The 9,449-nt window shown below is 35.3% G+C and overlaps 2 non-coding genes across 2 annotated transcripts; one reads left to right on the top strand and one right to left on the bottom strand.

The window, feature by feature from the left end:
- Positions 1-6,662: 6,662 nt before the first annotated feature.
- LOC141676232 (small nucleolar RNA R71) lies at positions 6,663-6,769 on the bottom strand. The gene has a single exon (XR_012556832.1). It is a non-coding gene; the product is annotated as a small nucleolar RNA R71 (small nucleolar RNA).
- A 378-nt stretch (positions 6,770-7,147) lies between these two features.
- LOC141676010 (small nucleolar RNA R71) lies at positions 7,148-7,254 on the top strand. The gene has a single exon (XR_012556625.1). It is a non-coding gene; the product is annotated as a small nucleolar RNA R71 (small nucleolar RNA).
- Positions 7,255-9,449: the final 2,195 nt, after the last annotated feature.

The following is a 9,449-nucleotide window of genomic DNA, read 5'->3' as shown; positions in this document are numbered from 1 at the left end:
ATCTAGCTGAACTTATTTGTGACTATTTATTTTCAAAGAATCAAAGTCACATATTTAGAAAAAGTTTTTAAGAATTCCTTTGTTAAACTATCTTACTACACAGCTAATGGTTGATTGGAAATTTCAACCGAGAAATCAAGTAGCAAGGCATCAATCACTTGTTAACTATTGGGAGGTTATAATATTTTTCAATATTATAAAGTTAACAAGGAAAGTTGTTTGATAACTAGTCAAAATTAGTTATTTCTCTTACAGTACGCCTTGATATCCTTTTTCAACAATAATTATGTGAACACATAATTTATGTATGATAATCAAGGAATTACTGAAAGTTGAATTTGAATATCTCGAACTTACTTTTCGAGTTAATGGTATGGAATATTAAGACTTCACAATATAATGGACTTTAATCCAAAGTGCTATATATTGAAAAAGTGTGTAATAAACCACTCCAATGAATTATGTTGTTCAATTTTTTTGTTATTCTAAATTAATCAGAACTTCGGCAATTGTTTAAATTATTCATTCAAAATTTGATTAACTGAAGAATATTTCTTTGGAATGAATAAAATGATTTACGTTGTGTAAATTTAAATCCTATTGATAAATTTCTTAAAATTGTACAACATTATTCATTTACGTATGGATTAGAATTTGGTTAACAAAGTGATACAGAACTAACAGCTGAGCATTGCAAGAGAAGAAAAAGGGAAATAACTTGTGAAAGAAGACCTCTCTGAGATTGGCCAATCAGGATTCTAAAATTTTATTCTCAGATAAGTTCTATTTTATCTTGCACATCTTACTATATTGTAATTATGAGTTTGAGAGGGATATTACATGACTAGATAAAATATGTTGCATGATATGTGATTATTATTAATTTATGTGCACTAGTGTAACTTCTTTTTATCTGTGTCCTTTTGTTTAACAGAAATTTAATTAATCTAATTTCTGATTAGTTACTTCTCCTCAAAACTAAGGTGTCTCTTCACCTTCCTCTTTCTCTCTCGTCAATATAAACACATGTCCTACCACTAATATTTTCACACAACGGTGTTCTGAACCTGCTATGCTACCTTTAGAGTGTGTATCAAAGGTGTTCTACAACGTGCTAGATATAATATTGGATATCTTTTAGTCCTTGCCATTTGAACATCAAACAGAAGTTCATTTCCTTGAAATTGACTTTTTTATTCATCAAGATCATATGAAAGAGATGGAGAGAGAAAGGGTTTCACAATAAGAGAGGATCATTCGACTTGCTATCCTTCTAGAAGAAAGTCGAAAAGAAGCCAACAAGAAGAAAACATCCTAGATTAGGATCTTTGGCTTACTTTTGTTGAACTTCTTATATGTAATTTATTTTTTATATAATGAAAAATCCTCCTTCTTGCTTAGTTATCTCTGTTGTATTTGATGGTTATTGAATAAATATCATGGATAGTTACGAATATTATGATGTTCTATTTTATTCCATACTTAAATAATCAAAAACTGCTCATGATTAATGAAATTTAAAAAAACCGATAACTGTTAATTATAGAACATTTTTTTGACCAAATCTGCTTGCCTACTAATGCTTCTTAGATTTGAGTATTGATTAACTCACATTCACTGAATTAATTTAGTATGCTTACTCAAATCTTTTATTAGAATTATATGAGCATTAACTAATATTAATTCTTGTTATGTCATAATAGATGGTAAACTCCTTTACAATCTCACCTTATGAGCATTGTGTCAACCAGGTCTACAACAAAACACAACTTAATATTTGTAACCTTGTTTGTGTGTTAGAAGAATATGCACAAACACAATATCACTTATGATTCCAGAAGTAAATAACTTGACTTTAAAAGAGTAACTTTAAGGAAACCCATAAGTTATTAACCACCTTCTATCTTGAACTCTCTAAACATAAGTGATAAGATTACAAAGAAATTAGTTGTTAGGAATATGTTGTGTACTTAATGATAAGTTAAACAAAACACTTAGTAGATTTTATTTAGTGATTTTGTAGCCTTCAATGGATGATCATTTTAACATCTGTTAAAAGGGTAGCTTATGTAATTATAAGTTTGGTAGCACATTTCTGCATATTATAATGCCTTAGAGAACTAGATGTTGTAGAATTTTTTAAGTCATGTTGACTACTATATTGATATGCAGGATAGGTTGGCTAACTGTAAATATTAGATGGCTTGTAATCTTGTATAAGTGAAATGGAGTTAACTGCTAGGAAGATAGTCTCAACGGATGTTCCATAAGTATTTAACGGATGATCAACTAAAGCTTCAACGAATGATCAACCAGACTTTCAACGGATGATCCAAAAAAGTCTCAACGGATGATCCCACAAAGTTTCAACGGATGATCTAACTGAGTTTCAACGAATGTATAAATCAAAAGAGCAGTTGATAGTGACTTGACAGTCACATGCGTTGAGTGTATGCAAATGGAATGTGGTAGCCTGTTTAAAGGTTATAGAGAAGAGAGAAGCATTTTCATTTTCATACTAAACTGAAGATATTCAAAGATGCTGGACAGAGAAATGAAGAAGCATAAAATTAGATTAGAAATATTTTGTCTTATTTGTTTGTATTTTTATCATAAAACTTGGTGATATATAAACCAAGTGTAGCAAGTAGAATAATATACAAGTTAGTAAGCAATTACCAGAGAAATAGAAAAGGCTAGATCTGTAAAGAATTTCTCTGTTCTTGTAGTTCAACTTGTAAGAAGCTGTGTACAACTTTGTAACACAGAGTTCTCTACTTAATATATATATATATATATATGTGGTGGAAAAGTTCAATCCACCAGAAAGTTTTTAAATACTTGTATTTGATTACTTTATGTTTTGATTTCATCAATACTTTCATTTCGCATCATAGCCAAATCAAACACAGTTATATAGTCATATTAGAACTGTTGTTAAAGTTGAAAAAGTAGCCAAAATTACATTCAACCCCCCTTCTGTAATTCTTTGTTAGATTGTTTGGGAGTAACAATTGATATCAGAGCAAGCTCTTGAAGTGCAAAGAGTTTAAAGATCACAACAACTAACAAGATGAGGAGAACAAATGTTGGAGTAAGGATTCCTTTTCTGGACAAAGACAACTATCACCATTGGAAGGTGAAGATGCACCTGCATCTCCTATCTCAAGATGAAGGATATGTGGACTGTATTGAAAAAGGTCCACATGTTCCCATGGGAGCTGCTACAGGAAATGAGCCATCCATCCCAAAGCCTAGAGCAGAATGGTCTAATCCAGATATTGAGCAAGTCCACAAGGATAAGAAGGCCATGAATATTCTGTTTAATGGTGTTGATGGTGACATGTTTGACAACATCATTAACTGGAAAACTGCTAAGGATGTCTGGGATATAATTCAAGTTATATGTGATGGAACTGAGCAGATAAAGGAAAACAAAATGCAACTCTTGATTCAGCAATATGAGCATTTTCATTATGAAGAAAGTGAGTCACTCACTGACATATTTAGTAGATTTCAAAAACTACTAAATGCTCTAAAGTTGCATGGAAGAGTCTATCAGATAAAAGATTCAAACATCAAATTCCTTAGATCTCTACCAAAGGAATGGAAACCTATGACAGTCTCATTAAGAAATTCTCAAGATTACAAGGAATTTACCTTGGACAGACTGTATAGGATTCTAAAGACCTATGAGCTTGAAATAGAGCAAGATGAGAAGCTGGAGAAAGGAAGAAAAAAGAAGGATCCATTGTATTGGTTACTGAGCAAGATAAAGAGAAGGAGACAAAGGTTGAAGCTGTTGAATCTGTACCAAACCCTAGAGTTTGTGAAGGCAAGGGAAAAGGGCTAGTAGTTGAACATGAAGAACATCTTAGTCAAGATGATATGGATGACATAAATGAGCATCTAGCTTTTCTATCCAGGAGGTTTTCCAAGCTTAAATTCAATAAGAATTTTGGAGCATCCAAGTTAAACAGAAACATGGTTGATAAGTCTAAATTCAAGTGTTTCAAGTATGGCTTGGCAGGTCATTTTGCTAGTGAATGCAGAAAGTCTGATTCTGGTAAAAAGAAGTTTGAGCCTGTGAATTACAAGCAGAAATATTTTGAGCAGATCAAACAAAATGAAAGGGCTTTCATCATATAGGAAAATGACTGCTCTGCAGATGGACTAGAAGTGGATGATGATACAAGCTATGTCAATCTAGCGCTTATGGCTAAATCAGATGAAACAGAAGTCAGTTCATCCAGTAATCAGGGAAACAGAAAGAATCTTTGGTATTTAGATAGTGGGTGCTCAAGGAAGGTGACTGGAGATTCTACCCTACTCACTGAGTTCAAGGAGAGAGCTGGACCAAGTATCACTTTTGGAGATGACAGCAAGGGTTATACTGTGGGATATGTCTTGATTTCAAAGGATAATGTCATCATTGAGGAAGTTTCCCTAGTGGACGGACTCAAGCACAATTTGTTGAGTATCAGCCAGCTTTGTGATAAGGGTAACTCGGTAACATTCAATTCTGAAGCCTGTGTTGTGACCAATAAGAAAAACAACAAAGTGGTTCTCACTGGAGTGAGAAAAGGAAATGTGTATCTAGCTGCCTTCAAATCATCAAATGTAGAATATGTTACTTGTCTATTTACCAAAGAAATATTCTGAGTATATGATAAGAGGATGTTATATATACTTGGAACGCTTCATTACAAGCTTAAGTTGGTGTTTTTGACTCAAGTTGGTATTTTTGATGTGTTTTTGTGTTATTGCATTTCAGGCATCAGTTAAAGGAAGAAAGAAACTTTTCAAATAATTATGCTGAAAAGAGATCAGAATTGGAATCCTAGGCCATTCTCAAGTTATGGAGAATCTCGTTAGCTTCACGTGGGCAGTTGAATTGCCTAATTCTGACGAGCAGAACTCAAGATATATCTAAAAGAATATATGTCAGAACTTTTCCAGAATGTCAGCGCGGCCGCGCCAGAACCAGTGCACCCGCGCTGCTGAAAACACTATTCCAGCACGATCGCGCCCTGTAGCAGCGTGGCCACGCCCTGTAGCAGCGCGCCCGCGCTCTGTTTCTGCCCCAGAATCCTAATTTTAGTCAGAATTGAAGATTTTAAGAGTCCTAGTCATCCTGGAGCCTATATATATATCAATAAAAAGATGTTTTTAATAACAAGGAGACCTGAAAGAGCAATAGGAAGACCTAGAGAGCACGAGAAGGCTACGGAGAAGAAGACTTTTATTTTCTTTGATTTAGGCGATACTTGGATGCTTGTTTTTTATTTGTCTTTGAACCCTAGTATTCTTATATTGTTTATTATCATGCTTTCATTGGAACCCATAGTGACGATGAGTTCAATTATGAAATAATCGTTATCGTGGGGTTCGAACGGATTTACTTATGGATTTCTATAGTTAATTTGTTTCGATACCTTAGTGTGTGGTGATTGAATGATAACCTAGTATTGGTTGTGCTTATTCATCTTATGTGCGTAGATAACATATAAGATAGCGTGTTAATCTCTATTGAAGCGACAGTGAATATAGAGGTTTAGAACTTGCCTTGCTAGCATAGGTTCATGTGTTATTGTTATGCATGATTCATAGGTAATTTTAACCATGCTACTTTCCCTATGTAATCACGATAGATAACTTGTGCATTAAACCATTATGTTTTCAATTCTTATAGACATATAAGGACTAAGCATAATTAGTGTCTATTCAACTTCTATCTCTTTTGTGGATGCTTGGTAGTAGGGTATTCGTACAACGAAAGTTGGCATTTACTAGTTTCGTGTTATCTGATTAGTGTCATCACCATTATATGCTAAGGTTAAGAACAAAAAAGCTATTGAATGAAGTATTTAATGAAGTTAGGATCCCATGTTTGTCATATATATTAATTTAACCATTCTTGTTCTCTTAGTTATATTTGTTAGTTTAATTCTTAGTTATAAACAATCTCAACTTGTTATTTGTCTTAGCATTGGATAATAACCATATCATTGTTGCATAGGTGCATATTCTTAAATTAAACAAAGAGTCTCTATGGGAACGAATCTGATTTATATCTTATACTACATGTGAACGCGTATACTTGCATGAATTTTAGCGCGTGTTTTCGCCCTAACAAGTTTTTGGTGCCACTGCCGGGGAATCGGTGTTGTTACTTTAGTTTATGTGCTTGTCATCAGTGGTCGTTAAAGTTCACTGACTTGGATTTTTTTTTCTTTCACGGTTTACTTGTTGTGTTTCAGGTACTCATTACAATGGGAGATCCAGCAGCATGAACGAAAGCCTTGATGGATTTTTCTCAACCAAAGATCAATGACATTCAATCTAGCATTGTCAGGCCAGCTATCACAGCTAATACCTTTGAGATCAATCCTGACATAATTCAGATGGTACATAATTCAGGTCAGTTTGGGGGTGCTCCAATGGAAGATCCCAATACGCACATTAGGGATTTCATAGAGATCTGCGACACCTTCAGGTTTAATGGTGTTTCCGAAGATGCTATAAAGCTGAGGCTTTTCCCATTCTCTCTGAGGGATAAAACTAAGTGCTGGTTATATTCTCTACCAGCAGGTTCTATCACTACTTGGGAGGATCTTTCTTAGAAGTTTCTTACTAAATTCTTCCCTATGGCGAAGACAGCTGCACTCAGGAATGCTCTTACTCAATTTGCGCAGCAATCGGGAGAAACTCTATGTGAAGCTTGGGAGTGCTACAAGGAGATGCCTAGGAAGTATCCTAATCATGGAATACCTAATTAGATGATCATCAATGGCTTCTATAACGGGTTGGGAGCACAGTCAAGACCCATACTCGACGCAGCATCAGGTGGAGCATTATGGGCAAAGAGCTATGAGGAAGCTTATGATCTAATTGAACTGATGAATGCTAATGAATATCAGTATCCAACCCAAAGATTGCCACATGGAAAGGTAGAACTCCTGCTACCTTGCCCTGTGGCAATCTCTGGGTTGGATACTGATATTCATTAGCAGCCATCAGTTCAATTAGATCATAAGCTTCCTCATAGCTCTTTTCCCATAATGCTCCCCTTGATGCTGTATCGAGAATGGGTCTTAACTGTGCTCCCAACCCATTATAGAAGCCATTGATGATCATCCAATCAGGCATTCCATGATGAGGACACTTCATAAGCATCTCCTTGTAGCGCTCCCAACCTTCACATAGAGTTTCTCCCGATTGCTGCGCAAATTGAGTAAGAGCATTCCTGAGTGCAGTTGTCTTCGCCACAGGGAAGAATTTAGTAAGAAACTTCTGAGCAAGATCCTCCCAAGTAGTGATAGAACCTGCTGGTAGAGAATGTAACCAACACTTAGCTTTATCCCTCAGAGAGAATGGGAAAAGCCTCAGCTTTATAGAATCTTCAGAAACACCATTAAACCTGAAGGTGTCGCTGATCTCTATGAAATCCCTAATGTGCGTATTGGGATCTTCCATTGGAGCACCCCCAAACTGAACTGAATTATGTACCATCTGAATTCTGTCAGGCTTGATTTCGAAGGTATTAGCTGTGATGGCTGGCCTGATAATGCTAGATTGAATGTCATTGATCTTGGATTGAGAAAATTCCATCAAGGCTTTCGTTCATGCTGCTGGATCTCCCATTATAATGAGTACCTGAAATACAACAAGTAAACCGTAAAAGAAAAAAAATCCAAGTCAGTGAACTTTAACGACCACTGATGACAAGCACATAAACTAAACTAACAACACTGATTCCCCGGCAGTGGCACCAAAAACTTGTTCAGGCGAAAACACGCGCTAAAATTCACGCAAGTATACGCGTTCACAAGTATAAGATATAAATCAGATTCGTTCCCACAGAGACTCTTTGGTTAATTTAAGAATATGCACCTATGCAACCATGATATGGTTATTATCCAATGCTAAGACAAATAACAAGTTAAGATTGTTTATACCTAAAAATTAAACTAACAAATATAACTAAAAGAACAAGAATGGTTGAATTAATATATATAACAAACATGGGATCCTAATTCATTAAATACTTCATTCAACAGCTTTTTTATTCTTAACCTTAGCATGTAATGGTGATGACACTAATCAGATAACACAAAACTAGTAAACACAAACTTTCATTGTACGAATACCCTACTACCAAGCATCCACAAAAGAGATAGAAGTTGAATAGACACCAATTATGCTTAGTCCTTATATGTCTATAAGAATTGAAAACATAACGGTTTAATGCGCAAGTTATCTGTCGTGATTACATAGGGAAAGTAGGATGGTTAAAATTACCTACGAATCATGCATAACAATAACACATGAAACTATGCTAGCAAGGCAAGTTGTAAACCTCTATATTCACTGTCGCTTCAATATAGATTAACACGCGATCTATATGTTAGCAACGTACATAAGACGACTAAGCACAACCAATACTAGGTTATCATACAATCATCACACGCTAAGGTATCGAAACAAATTAACTATAGAAATCCATAAGTAAATCCATTAGAACCCCACGATAATAATTAGTTCATAATCGAACTCATCGTCACCATGGGTTCCAATGAAAGCATGATAATAAACAATATAAGAGTACTAGGATTCAAAGACAAATCGAAAACAAGCATCCAAGTATCGCCTAAATCAAAGAAAACAAAAGTCTTCTTCTCCGTAGCCTTCTCGTGCTCTCTAGGTCTTTTTATTGCTCTCCCAGGTCTCCTTGTTGTTAAAAACGTCTTTTTATTGATATATATAGGCTCCAGGATGACCAGGACTCTCAAAATCTTCAATTTCGACTAAAATCAGGATTCTGGGGCAGAAACAGGGCGCGGGCGCAGTGCTACAGGGCGCGGCCGCGCTGGAATAGTTTTTTCAGCTGCGCGGGCATACTGGTTCTGGTGATATTTCTTCTTTTGGCCATATCTTGAGTTCTGCTCGTCAGAATTAGGCGATTCAACTGCCCACGCGAAGATAACGAGATTATCTACCACTTTAGAATGGCCTAGGCTTCCAATTATAATCTATTTTCAGAATAATTCTTTGAAAAGCTTCTTTCTTCCTTTAACTGATGCCTGAAATGCAATAACATAAAAACACATTAAAAATACCAACAACTTGAGTCAAAAACACCAACTTAAGCTTGTAATAAAGTGTTCCAAGTAGATATAAAATCCACTTATCACAAGGCAAGCTAAGATGAAAGTTAGCTTTGGCACAAGAAGTTGTCCCACCTTAACTTCATGACTATGAATGAGCTAATCAAGAAAGATTTGGTAAGAGGCATTCCATAAGTGGAATTCTCAAAGGATGGATTATGTGATGCCTGTCAAAAAGCAAAGCAGATTGTTATTCCCAAGGAACTAACAATGAGATTTACAGAAGGGGGTTGAATGTAAATCTCAAAACTTTTTCAAGTTTTGAGCAGTTTCAAAGGCTGT

This window comes from Apium graveolens, chromosome 7, assembly GCF_009905375.1.
Source record: "Apium graveolens cultivar Ventura chromosome 7, ASM990537v1, whole genome shotgun sequence".
Classification (NCBI taxonomy): domain Eukaryota; kingdom Viridiplantae; phylum Streptophyta; class Magnoliopsida; order Apiales; family Apiaceae; genus Apium; species Apium graveolens.
This window is presented reverse-complemented; position numbering and strand designations above follow the sequence as displayed.